The sequence below is a fragment of the Arvicanthis niloticus genome, chromosome 1, assembly GCF_011762505.2.
Source record: "Arvicanthis niloticus isolate mArvNil1 chromosome 1, mArvNil1.pat.X, whole genome shotgun sequence".
NCBI lineage: Eukaryota > Metazoa > Chordata > Mammalia > Rodentia > Muridae > Arvicanthis > Arvicanthis niloticus.
The window spans coordinates 131137606-131154629 of record NC_047658.1 but is presented as its reverse complement, the minus strand read 5'-3'; the positions used below and the strand labels follow the sequence as shown (position 1 = coordinate 131154629).

Here is a 17024-nt window from a genome sequence, read left to right as displayed (position 1 = left end):
GCACCATTTCAGTTTGGCCTCTCTTCAATAACTCTATTTCTATATCAAACTTTGTTTTTTTGTCTTAAATTATCATCCTCACTTCATTCGGCTCTTTGTTTTCATTCTCTTATGTATATTTATATTTATGTACATTGTCTGAGTTGTCAGACACAGAACCATTCTTCTGAAGTGTTTGTCTGGAAGTTCTCCCAGGTCATTCCTATGGGGGGGGGGCAGTGTTATGGGAATAGTAATTCTTGAAAATATGTTGTTTGCTATTTCATGTTATTTCTGTTTCTGCACTGGAACTTATGCATTTGGAAGCAGTTTGCTAGTTGAGTATTTTTCTTTCTTTTGCTCATGTCAGCTTCCTTCTTTCAGTGAAAGTGTTTACAGTGTTCAGAGAGAATTAATAATAGTAGGGTAGAGCGGTCATTTTTCTCTGTGCAACTGGTATTCAGACCTCCAGGCTCTTTCTGTAGTTATCTTCTGAAAGTCAGCTAATGTCTGAACTAACAGTTGTTGTCCAAAGGTCAAAACACCCCTACATGGTTTCTGTTTCTGCTGCTGTCTGGTGTGGCTCTCCACACCTGAATGCCCTTTGGTTTAATCCTGACCCAGTCTTCACTTCCACAGCCTTCTACATGTGCAATAGAATTCTGTGTACAAGGTGCTTTACCTCACTCATCTCCTCACTTTTCACTGAGTTCACATCTTCCAGCATGAAACTCCCCGCTGAGACGGTATCTCCTTGCCCTGGGTCTCTCCTTATATATTTTACTTCATTCATGAGGGCTCCACTTTCATGACCTAATCACTTCTCAAAGGCCTCAATTGGGGATTAGGGTTCAACACATGAATCAGGAGGCATCAACTTTCAGTCTGCTATGAAATGTGTTACTTACTTTCATCTCTGGGTTTTCATCTCTGGGTTTTTCATGTGATTTAATTAATGCTAAGCAGATGCCCCGAAGAGCTTTGGAAGACAAAAGTTCACATCATGGGGCTCTTTTGGAGCAAACATGGTAGGCAGATGTTTGGGCTCTCTGTAGCAATTGCAGCTGAGGGCTCAGTGGTGTTGTCGGTGTCAAGAATCAGAATGTGGAGCATCTACTTTCACAGAGATCAGTAGAAGTACTGAGTGACCTTCTGATGGTAACAGAAGTTATGAAGTGCGATTCTGGAAGCTGATCCTGGAAGCTCAGCCTAGTGCTTAATTCTAAGAGTAAAGAAAAGATCAGAGGTCACAGAGTAAAACATAAGAACAGATGTGTACTTTCTGCTTGGATTTGGAGAGGAGGTTTCTATGTTGTGCTAATGTGCTTTGGAATATACCTTCTCTTTCAATAGTCATACCTAAAAGTATGACAATGTTCTGTGGTTTTGTTTCTCACTGCCTGGGAATGCTTATTTGCACAGACAACATAGAAGGCTACATGGATAGGAATGAGACAGACAATACAAGCCATATAAGAATAAATCCCCACTATCCATGAGGTCCCATGACACACATTACTTTTTCCTAATTTTAATACACACCATGCTTTTGATCTTGAGATTCCTCAGAATCCTGACTGTTTGCACCCCTGTTTACTTTAGACTCATTTAAAGTGGATATTTGCCAGTAGGAGAGGAAAAACTCGTTTGAATCAGATTGAAACACGATCCTAGAGAAACAATACTCAGGCATAAACTTTGAATGATTAGTCCATTTAGTGTAGTTCCTCCTCTCCCGTAATCACTTTATGATTATTTTATTTTTGCCCTGTAGATCTTAGAGTAAGGTGAAACAGAAGGTTGAGGGGTAAATCTGCTCCCACCTACAGCCATGGTTTCATTATGTTAACTCTTTCAATCACCTCAAGCTAGTGGCCTGCAGTTGTTAGATCACACATACATTAAAAGTAGAACTACCAGAGAAAGGAACACTTATTCATTGCTGGGGGGGGGGGGGGAAGGGGGGGAGTACAAACTGGTATGGCCTCTGTGGAAGTCAGTGTGGAGGTTCCTCAAAGAGCTGAAAATATATCTACCATACGATTCTCCTATGCCCCTCTTGGGCATATATCCAAAGAACTCTCTATCTCACAGCAGAATTATTTTCTCACCCATGTTCACTGATGCCTTATTCCGAATAGGGCTGTTAAGAATCAACTGGGAATCTGCCTAGCTACCAACACGATTACTACCCCCATGTCATTCTCATTTCCACCACTGGGTGGCACCAGCTGCCAGGTGTCAGATTGTCTGCACAGGACAATTTTCTTTTCCGGGAGTCTGATTTCTGTCACAGATTTGCTAAAAGCATGTATTAAGGGGCTCATGTTTGACCATGTGATCTCTGCTTTCTCAGGCATTTCTGCTCTTCAAATCCTGTCTTTGTCCTTAGAGGACTCAGTTACTGACTAGCCAGTGGCTGGTTAGATTTGTTTTCCAAACAGGAAAGTGACAAAGAAACCACACAGCTGGTCATAAAGACTGGAGTTCAGATGGCCAAAGCACAGGTCACTGAAGAAGGAAAAGAAGACAGATTTGAATTTATTAAAAATAAAAGTGTGCATCAAAGAACATTACTGAGACAGTAAAGTCAACTTTAGAGCAGAAAATGAATTTGCAAATCAAATATAAAGTGACCTGAGGACTAAAGAATTCATATGGTGGGATAACCAGCAGACTAGAATTAAATACTAGAGTATTTCTGAAGAGAAGACACAGAATACTCATCTGTACTATTGGGGTATAAAATACTTGCAGTCACTGTAGAAACGTTAGGCAGTCCTTTTAAAAATTAAGCATTTCTCAACAAACAAACAAACAAACAAACAAACAAACAAAGTTACACATGGAGTGGGACATGGTGGCTCACACCTGTAATCCTGGCACTCTCATGAGGCAGAGGCAGGCAGGCCTCTATAAAATCAAGGCCAGGAATGGCATCCTAGTAAGGTCCTGTTGAATAAAAAAAAATAAAGTTAGACTCAGAATCACTAAACATGCCCCAGCAATCTTACACATAACACAACGCACACAAACACACACATCCCACTTAACCACATGCACCCTAGAGAGTTGAAAGCATATTTTCAAATACTTAAGTGGTTTTTTTTTTTCTGTTGTAGCCAAAAAATGGTAAAAACGCCAAATATCCAATAATTGAAAATGGGATAAACAAAGTGCAGTGTATACCTATGAGTGAAACTTCCAGGTCACATGGCATTCCATGCTTGGCTTTTTGAGAAACTGTCAGCTCATTTATGGGAATCCCCCTTTAAATCTGCTTCTTCTACTGCCCAAGGCACAGGATGGCAAGGAACAGGACATCAGCAGTGAGTAATAGCTCTATCCGAACATTATATAGAGACATCCTTTCCAAATGGACTTTTACTGAAGGCTTACTATGTGTGCCAGGTACTAAGGACATAGATTGGTAGGATATAGCACGTTCTTTGTAGAGCTGTGGCTCATGGCTGGAGGGGCGCATACTCTAGTGGGGAAGGACTATAAAATAAATGAACACAAACAGTGCCCTATATGTAAGCAGAAACTGAGCTGAAACAAGGGTAGGTTTTTATAAAAATGATGGATATTAGGCCAATTTTGCTGAATGGAAACATGGGCTGAGAACTGCAGGGATGAAGAAGGCCCCAGGTCATGGAGGGGCAGATTCTAGGTGTGGGCTCAGGGCACTGCAACAGTTTGGATCATCTCAAGAGCTATTGAAGATTTTTGCAAGTTGCCTTTCTTACTGTTACAGAAGATAAGATTTATTTAAATAAGGTAGGAAAGTCATGGGGGAAAGATTATAAATTAAATTTCTGTCTGATCTGGAGCCATTATTGGCATCTGAAAGGGGTGTTTCAGAGGCTTATCTTTAGAAGGGTTGTATGGCTGGCGGGATTTTTATGAGCAGTTGGGACAGGAGGAAGATGGAACTCGGCATACTGCTGATTCTGACTAAATGATCCCGTACTGTCTAACTCCTTGGTATGACATGCTTATGACTCAGACTGAGGTTACAGCAGCAGGAGTTGTTCTGGGAGATACAACATTTTCATTGTTTGCTTTAAGACAGGATCTTGCTATGTAGCTCAGGCAGATCTCCATCCCTATACCTTTAGTCTCACATTGTCTGCCGAGATAACAGACATGCACCACCATGTCTGACACACAATGAAAAACACTGCTCATTTTCCTTTCTATAGTATGCATAGAGGCAAGACAAAGGGCAAGACAAAAGTGCCTTCTGATGGCCAAAGCTCAGAGCTCATTCTCTGGCCATATGCTGTCCTGTCTACCTCTCCAGTCCTTTTCCTTGCAGCTCATCTCCTCACTTAGATCAAAAGATCATGTATTTTATATATATATATATATATATATATATATATATATATATGTGTGTGTGTGTGTGTGTGTGTGTGTGTGTGTGTGTGTGCGCGTGTGTGTGTGTGTGTATTTTACATATATACATATACACACATATAATATATATATTGTGTATATATATAAGTATATATAAACATTCAAATGGAAATTAGAAAAATAAGTTTTTGTTAGGCGCCATAAGAACCTTGCCCCAAGATGGTGATGGCCACCCGAGGGCCGAGTGATAAACAAGTCCTTATTAGGTGTGAAGGCTGTGCTTCAAGGTGGCCTGATCTTACACAAGTGTCACGAGCCTATGGAGAGATGATACGTGGCATGAGTTCATGGGCTCCTGGCAGGGTTTATAAGCTGCGCCCGGGAAGGGCTCACGGGCTCGCCATCTTGACTATCAACTGCTAAGCATCCTGAGTAAACTGCTGTGAGAAGGAACCGGGTGTTCTGTGTCTTAATTCCTGCTGGTCAGGGTTGGCGTGGCACAAGTTTTAAGACAAGAGACTAAAAATCTGAAGGCTTGGCTTTCCGGTTGTCAACTATGGTCTAAAAACCCGAGTTCTTCTCATTCTCCTTCTACGATATCACCTTCTCAAATGAGCTCTCCTTGGAGTCTCAAATTGGCTGCAACCCTGACCTGTGTGCTCCCTGCCCACCTCGACAGTGTAGGGAAGTTTCATCCCAGCATCAACCGTGGAAGTCCTGAGTTCACTCTGCTGATCTCGCTGAGGTCACATGCTCACCTCCAATTGAGGTGGCTGTGAGATGAAGGTAAAGAGCCAGAGCCCTGGTGGCACGCTTCATGACTATGGGTAGGAATCATTTCTGAAAGCATGTAGCTCTCCTAAATTAGATCAGAGGTCTGTCCCTTACTGGTATGTCTCCAAGAACAGCAAATTGTTTCGGACTCACTTCCAGACACACCTAAGGCTTATCTCTAGCTTGTGGTCTAATGCTTCTCGGCCTAAGAATTCCTACTTAAGTCAGAGTGTTATCTATAAACAAGAACCATGTGGAAGAGTCCAGAACTGTGTGGAAGCATATGGCCAGAGATGCGCAATCACAGACAAGTGGTCAGCGGTAAAGACTCCTTTCCCCTGTAATAGTGATGAGGTGATGTCATGACTTCAACTCTCCAAACATCTGTTGGGAGGCTCCTGTTGCTAAAAGTGAAAGGACTGATTAGAGGATAAAGATCACAAAGCCTCTGCTCATTTCTAACCAAAAGGGAAAGCCAGTTGGTGTCACAGAAGGTATGGTGACCATAGGAGGAAGTGACTGAATCATCTTGGAATTCATAATGGCAGGGAAGAGGAACAAATGGTCATGTTTAGACACACCCATTGGCTTTTCTTTTTTAAATCTGAAGACAGCAAAATGAGTTTGTAGTGTGTTTCTAAAAGGGACCATCACTTAAGAATAAGTAGCTTAAAATAAAAGAATGCTTACTTTGTAATCTTGGCTTATTCTAATGACAGGGATGCAGGGAATGTCCCTTAAAACCATCCAAAGAGAGGGATAGAAAGAATAGAAACAGAGTTTTGAAGAAAAAGCACATAGTCCAGAGACCATGAGCACAGATTGTACCAATAAAACATACAGAAATACCAGCAGGGAGTAAGTTGAGACTAGAAAAATATTAAGACCTAAGAGGCTTTTTTCTTTCTACCTTTGTGTGTGTGTGTGTGTATCTGAGTGTGTGTATATGTATGCCTATGTGTGTGTGTCTGTGTGTGTCTGTATGTGTGTGTCTCTGTGTGTGTGTATCTGTATGTGTGTGTATGTGTGTATTGTGTGTGTTGTGTGTGTATGTGTGTGCCTGGGTGTCTGTATGTATGTGTGCCTGTATGTGTGAGTTGTGTGTGTGTATGTGTTATGTGTGTGTTGTGTGTTATGTGTTTGTCTGTGTGTCTGTATGTGTGTGTGTCTGTATGTGTGAGTTGTGTGTGTGTCTGTATGTGTGTGTGTGTGGGGGTAAAGTGGGAAGTGGTCATTGGAACAGGCAGTGTCAGACAGGAGAAAATAGAGTTATCCAACTCCTTCTTCCCTTGCCCTCGCATACTCCCTTTAGAAAAAGGCTTTTCAATGTGGAAAGTCTAGCTAGCATTGCAGAGAAAACTATTCCAAAAGAACAATACCCCAGAAAAAAAAAAACATTAGCCCATCCGGATTCATTTCTATAACAAAGGCAAATAAATGACATCTCTAATCAACTATCTCGAGTCATAGGATGTGAATGGCCTCTTTCAAAGACAGCCACATCGTAATGCCTGAAACCTGTGACTGTGTGACCTCGCATGGTGAGTAGGACTTTACAGATGTGGTTAACTAAGGCTCTTGTGATAGAAAGATCCAACTATCTAAATGGGTCCATTGTAATAACCAATGTTCTTATGAGAGTTAGGTTGGAGGGTCAAAGAAGCAAAAGAGGATGTGGGGATGGAAACAAAGGTTGGAATGATGCCTTTGATGGCTGGAGGGGACCAGCCAGGGAATGTGAACAGCATCTAGAAGCTGGAAAAGGCAAGGGCAGGGGTTGTCCCATCAGAGGCTCCAGGAGGAACCAGCCCTGCCAACACCTTCATTTTAACTCAGTGAAACTATTTTTTGTTTTGTTTTTTATTATTTCAATGCTGTACTATAACAAATCTGTGTTGTTCGAAGCCAGAAAGTTCATGGAAATGTGTTTCAGTAGCAACAGGAAACTAATACAAGCTCGGTGTTTCAGAGCTAGAAAACCACAGAGCTAGAAAACCTTGTAAGAGGAATGGTACAGAAGAGTGGCCGTGGGCACATCCCAGTATAATGAGGTGGTACCGTAAGCACAAGCGTGACACTCACCATTGATGAAAGTTTGAATTTGCTTATTAAAGAAGTTACCTGAAAATACTTAGAAAAGAATGTCAACACCAGAAGCAAGCATATAGAGAAATCCATTTTCTTCAAATAGAGTGATTCTGGTTTTAAAGTTATTAGGTTTATTTGCATATAAGACAAACAAATGTAAGCCAAGTCATGAAAAAATTCGAGAGATTCATAGTTAATGGAATAGATGCACCAGAGTGTGTTGTCTAATAGAACGAGTCATTTTGGACAAATGAAAGCAAAAGGCAGATCAATCTTCTCAGCTATTTTTGATAGTAGCATGCATGATTCTGTAACGTACATCCTTACCACATGGTCAGCTCTGTAATGAACATCCTTACTACATGGATACCTCTGTGAAGAATATTCTTACTACACAAATGCCTCTGTAAAGAACATTTTTACTACATGGGTACCTTTGTAAAGAACATCCTTACTATATGGGCAGCTTTGTAAAGAATACCCTTACTACATTTTGTGGATAAAACAGTTGTTCAAGTCATTGAATTCATACTAAAAAGATCTTTTTAGACTAGAAAAAGTGAACAGACGCTAGGAGCGTGACAGGAGGGAGTGACTGTCAGTTCTGGCTTAAAATTTGTGAACTACAGCACAGACCATGTAAGGAGACCTGGAGTGGCAGAGATTCTTATTTCAGAAAATCATACATGGTGATTTTGTCTGATGATGAATGGAATTCAGGAAGAATGTGGTCAAATTACAACCTCACTGGGGTGGCAGTGTTAGAAACTGCATCCTGGATCCACCGCTGCTGGAGGAAGTATCAAGTTTTGCTCACCACACAAGCAGAATGCAATGTGACAGGTTCTGAAGAAATATCGAGTGTGTGCTTGGGTTAAGGAGAACAGCCTGGCCATTAGGGAGGTTAGTCACTGGTTGGTCATGTGAGAAACTCCGGCAGTGACTGGGTTCTTAAGTCTAAGCCTGAAGTGTGAGCTTTGTCTTCTTGACAGCAGAGATTTGTTCCACTTAAACTTTTCTTTTTAACTAATTATTTATTCTTTGTGAATTTCACATCATGCACTCCAATCCCACTCATCTCCCTGTCCCTTAGTGTCCTTGAAACTCCCCCATAAAAGAGAGTAAAATAAGATAGAATTGTAAAAACAATCTTGTCCTAGAAGCTGTAGTGTGTCTCACAGCCTACTCTTTAGTCCACACTTCTTTATTCTCAAATGTTCATTACAAAGAGTCTGTTCTGAGGTCTCTGGCTTTTGCTGCACTACCAGTACTGGATCTTCACAGGGACTCCTTTCAGATATCCTGTTGTTGTCCTGTGTTGTGGAGATTCTGCAGCTTTGGATCTGCAGGACTGACCCTTCATGTGCTCCAGCAGATCATAGATGGGGTAATGTTGGGATGGACCAACCTCAAAACCCTGGATCTGAGCCTGGGAGGTAGCTGAGTTGGCCAGCCCACCAGCTCTCCTTGGCCCTCACTGCCAGGGCAATCTCTCCAGCACTACCCTGGCTAACTTACACCAAATGCTTCAGCTGACAAGGGGCAGGGTTAGCTCTCCTGCTGGTCAGCTCTCCTCAGGGCTGGCTTACCTGCACATTGGCTACCAGGGCCAGCCTTGCTGTGGTGCTCAGGCTTTTCTGAGTGCAGCCACTGGTGAGGGACAAGGCCAGCTCTCTTGCTTTCATGGCCTGGGACCAGCTCTTCTGCATTCACCACCAGCCAACTCTGCTGTGCTACTCAGGTGAGGTACAGGGCCTGCTTTCCCCGAGTGCTGTCGATGGTGAGAAGCAGAGCCAGCTCTCTTGCTTTCAGGACTATGAAACAATAAGCCCAAATACATCTTTTTCCCTCTAAGAAGTTCTTTGGTTACAGTCATGAAAAATAATAATAAAGGAGTTTCTGTATTAAAAAGTAGAAGAGAGGCCAGGCGGTGGTGGTGCACGCCTTTAATCCTAGCACTTGGGAGGCAGAGGCAGGTGGATTTCTGAGTGTGAGGCCAGCCTGGTCTACAGAATGAGTTCCAGGACACCCAGGGCTACACAGAGAAACCCTGTCTCGAAAAACAAACCAAAAAACCCAAACAAACAAAACAAAGCAAAGAAAAAGTAGAAGAGGGTAGGTAAGAACCATGGCTTTGAGATTAGGCCTGACCTACTAACACACTGGATGGACAAATGTTCAGGGTCTACAATTGAGACCAGACAGAATGCTGGCTTTCAATTTCCTTGTATCTAACTATTGGCAGAATTAGATACATCTCTGTGTTTGTTTCTTCTTCTTTAAGATATACCTAATGGCCTTCCTGTCTGGGCCTGAGCACTGAGCAGATCCCGGTGACAGCTCTGCCCCCAATCTCTAAGAACCCAGAGGAAGCAGGCCTCCCAGGAGCTCTAACATGGGTAGTATCTTAGGTAAGCAGACAGCAATGCCTGCCCCAAATAGGGAGTAACTGGGACCCACTAGGACCCAGAAAGTCACTCCTGGTCAGGAGCACTGGCACTTTCCTGTCTGCTCCTGAGCACTGAGCAGATTTTGGGCCCCAGCTCTTACCCCATAGTAACACCCATCCCACACAGTTCTGAAACAACCAAGATAATAGGAAAGACAGGCTCCAGTCAGAGACAGGGCAGGTAGCACTAAGGAGATCAAGATGGCAAAAGGCAAGCACAAGAATATAAGCATCAGCAACCCAGGGTACTTGGCATCATTAGAACCTAGTTCTCCCACACAAGAAAGTCCTGAATTCCCCATATCACTAGGAAAGCAAGATTCAGATTTAAAATCACTTCTAATGATGATGATAAAGGACGGACTTTAAGAAGGACATAAATAACACTCTCAAAGTATTTGAGGAGAACACAGGTAAACAGGTAGAAGCCCTTAAAGTGGAAACAAAAAAATCCCTTAAAGAATTACAAGAGAACACAACCAAACAGGTGAAGGAATTGAACAAAACCATCCAGGACATAAAAATAGAAGTAGAAACCGTAAAGAAATCACAAAGGGAGACTATGCTGGAGATAGAAAACCTAGGAAAGAAATCAGGAGTCATAGACACAAGCATCACCAACAGAATACAAGAGATAGAAGAGAGAATCTCAGGTGCAGAAGATACCATAGAAAATATTGACACAACTGACAAAGAAAACGCAAAATGCAAAAAGTTCTTAACACAAAATATCCAAAAAATACAGGACACAATGAGAAGATCAAACCTAAGAATAGTAAGTATAGATGAAAGTGAAGATTCCCAACTTAAAGGGCCAATAAATATCTTCAACAAAATTATAGAAGAAAACTTCCCTAATCTAAAGAACAAGGTGCCCATAAACATACAAGAAGCCTATAGAATGCTAAATAGACTAGACCAGAAAAGAAATACCTCCTGTCACATAATAATCAAAACACTAAGTGCAGAAAACAAAGAAAGAATATTAAATGCAGTAAGTGAAAAAAACCAAGTAACATATAAAGGCAGACCTATCAGAATTACACCAGACTTCTCACCAGATACTATAAAAGCTAGAAGATGCTAGACAGATGTCATACAGACCCTAAGAGAACACAAATGCCAGCCCAGGCTACTATACCCAGCAAAACTCTCAATTACCATAGATGAAGAAGCCAAGATATTCCACGACAAAACCAAATTTACACAATAGCTTTCCACAAACCCAGCATTATAAAGGATAATAGCAGGAAAGCTCCAATACAAGGAGGGAAATTATACCCTAGAAAGAGCAAGAAAGTAATCCTTTTCCAACAAATCCAAAAGAAGAGAGCCACACAAAGATAATTTCACTTCTAATAACAAAAATAACAGGAAGCAACAATCACTGTTCCTTAATATCTCTTAACATCAATGAACTCAATTCCTCAATTAAAAGACATAGGCTAATGGGCTGGATACATAAACAGGACCCAGCATTTTGCTGCATACAGGAAACCCACCTCAGTGACAAAGACAGACTCTACCTTAGAGTAAAAGGCTGGAAAACAATTTTTCAAGCAAATGGTCCTAAGAAACAAGCTGGAGTAGCCATTCTAAAATCTCCAGCCTGAAAACACAAAGGGAGGGACTCACGGCTCCACCTGTATAGGTAGTTGAGGGTAACCTTGCCAGGCATCAGTGGAAGTGGATGGCCTTGGTACCTGAAAGTTTGGATTCCCTAGTATTGGGGAATTTCAAGAGCAGGGAGATGGGAATGAGAGGATGGTGGGAGCACACCCTCATAGTAATTGGAAGAGGGGTGATGGGGTAAGGGGTTAGGCATCAGTGGAAGTGGAGGGCCTTGGTGCCTGAAAATTTGGATTCCCTATTGCTGGGGAATTTGAGAGCAGGAAGGCGAAAATGGGAGAATGGTGGGAGCACACCCTCATAGAAACTCCCAGAATTATATGGATTAGACATGACAGAGGCAAGCTGCCACAAGACTAGATTCCAGAATTCAAACAAAAAAATTATCTTGATACTATTTTTTTTTTGACAATTGTATATTGCAGAATACTCAGCCTTGGTATATCTACTCATCAAGCAAGCTGAGCAGACCTGCTCGAACCTCTGATGTCTGGAATTCCAGCTGGATGCAGTCAGAGGCTTATCAATTTACTCTCCCCCGCTCCTCTTCTAATATCTCAATGCCCATAATCAGCTTGAAGAAGTTAATGAAGAGTCGGTGCCCCTATTCCCTGGGCTTGGGGACTGAGGTGGTTAATATTGGGCTGTCTTTCTAGGGAAAAGTAGTGGTTTTGTTGGAACAGGGAGGATTAGCTAGGATTTATTGCATACCCATGACCTACTGGTAGAAATATGTGTAATTGTCATTAAGATGAAGTTATAATTTCTTAAATGTTACAAAATTTAGTTTGATTTCAAATTTAAGGTTTTCAATTGGTATGAGCTTCTTATTGATATAAAAGTGAGATGAATATTGTTACTCTCATAGGCATTGTGCCTGTATAACACATTTAGGAATACAAGGCTTAGACCCAGTCCTTCTTTAACTTTTTTAACTGATTTGAGATGGTGAGACTGTGAGTTAAGGGCCTATAGCAAATTCATGGCTTTGAGTTTATTGTTAGGGTTTTTTCTATATTTTATTTAGAAATAGCTGTGAAGAATTAACAGACAACAGTCCAGATTACCTTACATGGATAGTTGGTTTTCAAAACATCAGAAATTCACAAAATTGATGTTACAAATATTTCTGTATTAATGTTCATTTTGATTAGAGACCTGTCTGCTCCTGACAGCTTCCTGTCTTGGATTCTAAGAAGAAATTGAACATCTTTGGAGTTATTCCAATTGTGGTGAGACAGCCACTAGGCAAGAATTGCCTCTTTACATCTACAGACAAATTACTGTCCAGAAAAGGACACACTTGCAGAATAGTAGACTGATTATATCTGCCAAGACAGAGTAATCAGCCCTTAATAATTCTGCATCACTAGGTCTGCCAGATGATCCTGGGCCAGAAGGCTGAAGATCAAATGCTCCAACGTTTTGTAGTATAGGGACTGTCTAGGTGTTCAGCAGTCTCTATAAGTTGGCTAAGTTTTAGAAGCTATGCTTTGTGCTTCCCATAATTTCAGTTAACTCAGTCATTCTGGATTTCTGACAGGGTTGAAAACTTATAGTCTCATAGCCAATCCCAGGTATTTACTTTGAGCGAAAAGATTTGAGAGGATGTTTTTCAGCTGACATTCATTCTAAAGACAAGAAAAAAAGTCAGGTTCAGAACTCTTTTAGTTAGGAGAGATGACAGAGGTTCTGCTTAGTCAACAAAATGATGAACTGGGTATTAGGTCTATCTTGCACCTTACTGACACAAATTGGTATGACACAGTTGTTTTCAGGACTTTCCCTCCCCCATGGGTGCCAAACTGCAGTCAATCAAGTTCCTTCTATAGAGTGGTATAGTATTTGCAATTACCCATATATGACTTCCTCTAAACTTGACACCATTTTGAGATTACTCACAAAACCCATTACAATGCAAATGCTATATAAATTGCCACTACTACATATTGTTGAAGGAACAATTAAAACAAAATTGTTTGTTCAGGCTCAGTTTAGACACCAGTTCCCCCCCCCCACATATTTTTTATTTAAAGTTGGCTGAATTCCTAGAAATGAAGTCTATACAATTGAAAAATAGGAATTAAGCTAAGTTAATGATCTGAAGTTTTGTAGCTTGTCTTGGGGAAAATGATGTCACATGTAATGGCAGAGGTACGTACAAAGGAGAGGTTATTTAGACTCCAAAGTGCATGTGTTCAAATCTGGGATAGCAAGAGGTTATAACTGACCTTGACTTAAGCTACAGAAACACTAAGACAGAACTTAATTCTTTGGTTCTTTTGGTCAGTCTCTTTTAAGTCAAGCACAGATGGAATTATTCAATGCATTGCAAGAATATTTCTCCATGGGGAAAAAACGTGTGTGTGGCCACGTGAGGTGGCGCTGCAGTCACATTTGTATTTTTCCAAAGTGAGTACTGTGAAAACATTAAAATCCTCAATGCTTATGTTTGGGTTGCTGAGTGATTAGGTGGCATCTAGTCAGATGTCACCGAGTTTAGGTGTGACATTTAATGCTTCTGGCTCTCTGTAGTTCTATTTTTCTTTTCATGGTGATAACCTTTTGATACAACCTTTGGGAGACATGACCATCATTGGGCAACTCTGAACAAACGAAGTTGCCTTTTATCACGGCTGGGCTTCAAAGACAGCTCAGAAGGAGAAGGCGGAGTGAGTTATCTCACTCTTCTTAATCCTCCCTTTGCCCGTAATGATGTCTATGCCTTCTGTACTATCCCAAGTACCCACACAGGGAGAGGAAAATAACATTTGGGGGATGCTCTTTATTATTTCAGTCAATTTGGACTACTGAATCAACCACCGGATTTACAGACAGAGGTAAAAAGAGGACCGTCAGTCTAACCCCAGTGTGCAATTATCATGATTATAAATCAGAAGACACGTTCTAAAAATACCAGTTTCCTTTGGAGGGAAAAGTGGAAACCAAAATGCAATGTTTCATTTTTTTTTTTTCTAGACTGTAGAGATGTTTTTCACGACTCTGATGAGTGTAGAAGCCAACAATGAAAAAAAAATCCAATTAGACAGAAAATGTAACTCTCTCGTCACAGAAACAATCCAGCTGTGTGGTAACAGTCAACAGACAATAGACAGATGGCTGATAGGAAGGAGCCATGAGGGGAGTGCAGAGAGGAATGCCATAGGGTCCTTCACCTCAAGTGCCTGGGTCAGGCTGCCTTGGTTTGTTGACACTGATGTTAAGGAAAAAGAAGATCATGAATCTGGACCCCATTCCTCCTAATATCAACCGTCTGCCCAAACGTAACCTATTTCATTCCTGGCTCACATTCAACTTTTGTGACTCTTTGCTTCATAGTGAGTATGAAGCGGCCCTACTGGTGAGGAGTGCTCACTACTGACACAGAACAGTAGTTTGAAAACCAGTTTCCTAGCTCTTTAAAGACAGGTCTCTTTCCAATCAACGAGAATTTAGGAATTCCAAGCGGGTGGCCAGGCAACACAGTGCTCCTTGAGGAAGTCTCTCCAATGAGACCTGTGTTGAAAACAGTTTTAGAAGGTTAGAATGAAGAGTTGAACGAAAGGGCACAAGGCCAAGGTTAAATACCTCTGGCTGAAAAGGAAAGGGACTGGAGGCTATTTTTTCAAGGTTCCTCCACCTCCAGAAGCTGGAAAGAACCATTGTTTCCCTAATGCGCCACAGCTGTTCAAACAGAGGTGCTAACCTCAACTGGCTTAGCCAAAAGTGGCTGGAAAAAAAATGTTTGAAAGAAGTGACAAGATGATATCTCTAAAATTGAAGGATTATGCAACAGAAGCAGATAAGGTGAGCAGGAGACTCTCAAAGACACTCCTCAAACTAAAAAATTTGGCTTTCTTTTGATTTGTTGCTCATAGTGGGTTATTCCCATCTGAGTCTATGAGATCACATACGGATTACATAGCTAATTCTGGGGAGAGTCTAAAAGATTTGGGGGCAAATCCACAATTAGTCAGACTCTCCGTTTTATCATATGCCCAAAATTGGACTGAACCTTAAACCTTAAACAGAAAGGAAGTATTAATTTTGGTCAACTGTTTCCACATGCAAAGAAAACTATAAGCAAACACAATGTAGGGCAAGGTTAGGGTTCTCTCCTGACTTGTGTGTGTGCACAACTATGTATGGAAGGTGCATGCTATATGTAATCACATAGATAACCTTGGATTCGAGCCTCAGGACTAACACCCATGTCCTCTGATACAGGGTCTTTGTGGCCCAGAGCTCACAAATCACGTTAGACTGACTGGCTGGTGAGCCCCACGAATTGTACTGTCTTTCCCTCTTTAGCGCTGGGATTACAACCAAATGCCACACCACCATGCCCAGCTTTTTCCATGGCTGTAGAGGAGCAAGGTCCTAACACTTATGACACTAGCCTTTCATTGAATGAACTATCTTTGCAGTTCTTGCTGCACAGTCCTCAGGACAGGGATGCATTCAATTTACCTCTATTTATCAGACAGCATTTTCCAATTGTAACTTTTTAAGGATCAATTCAAGGTGTTCTACTGGTCGTGTCTTGGGGCTGAGTCTCAAGCATCTGTCTTGATGTTTCTCTACCTTTTCTCTTGTGTTATTCAGTCCATGAGAGAATGCTACAAGCATATAGACCCATGGCAGAAGAGCCGATGAAGTCAGAAGATGTGGAGCAGTGGGCATCATCTCACACTTGCAAGGTTACCAGAGATGGAGGTGGAAGCTGAGTCAGAAGGAAGGAGGAGGGAGGATACAGCTCACTCTGGAGTTCCAGTCTCTTTCCTTGTAACCACCGTGTGATATATGGGCAGCCAGTGAAGGCAGCAATCTGCTCTCTTACAATAAATACTCTAGCTTTTGTCCTCAAATCTCAGTTGTGATTTCAAGCCAGTTGAGATGAATGCTCTGCTATCCCAGCTTACGTTTTATCATTTTAAATTTCTTTTCTTTTCCAAGGGGCCTTGAACAATGTGATTTTTCTTTCCACCTCTTCCTCCTTCAGATGCAAGACATGGTACAAGGAGTTAACAGTTTAGTGGTCATCCAGCAGGCAGGATTAGATCATAGGGAGCTACTTCTGTACACAGAAGTCCAGTCAGTCCCTTTGTTTGAGGTGGAAACCTGTGGTCTTGGGGGTGAAGGAAGGGCATCTGCCACAGGGTTGTTTGGTTGGCAATTTTATTCTAGATCATCTAAATGACTCAAATCTGGGTCACCAATGCAGCTGGACCTGGGGAAGTTTGTCGTTCTCTCTGGCTTCACACTGGCTAGTAGAACACACTTAGGATCCAGGAAACAGAACAAAAGAAACTCCATGCTGGTCTCTCAGGCTACTTGAGAGCTTGAATCATGTTCAACCAGCAATAACTATGTTCAGCTAATGATGGTGATTCCAGCAATTTACTATCAATGGAGATGTTTTGGCAGGAACTTAAAGAGGGGCTGCCATTGAAGGTTTGCAGAATAATTATAGAAAGCAATGGTTAAATAGATGCACGCAGATGTAAGATCAGTATCAGTAGCTACACACTCATCTCTCAGGGGCTTTTCATTGGCTTGGGATGATTAGGAGAATTTGTATGACTAAAATAGAGACAATTTGTGATTTGTTTAAGACAAAAAAAAAAATAGGTAGTCATTGAAAACAGATGAACAGAAGCAGACAAATGGTTGGCAGGTCATGGACTCCACTCTGTTACCCGATATCCTCCTCCTTCTCTCATTCACTCTGCCCCAACAATCG

The 17024-nt window shown here is 41.5% G+C and overlaps 1 long non-coding RNA gene across 1 annotated transcript; it reads left to right on the top strand.

Moving 5' to 3' along the window:
• Positions 1 to 6505: 6505 nt before the first annotated feature.
• Positions 6506 to 16140, top strand: LOC143441105 (uncharacterized). The gene is made up of 2 exons (XR_013108332.1): positions 6506 to 6656; positions 15887 to 16140. It is a non-coding gene; the product is annotated as an uncharacterized LOC143441105 (long non-coding RNA).
• The last annotated feature ends 884 nt before the right edge of the window (positions 16141 to 17024 follow it).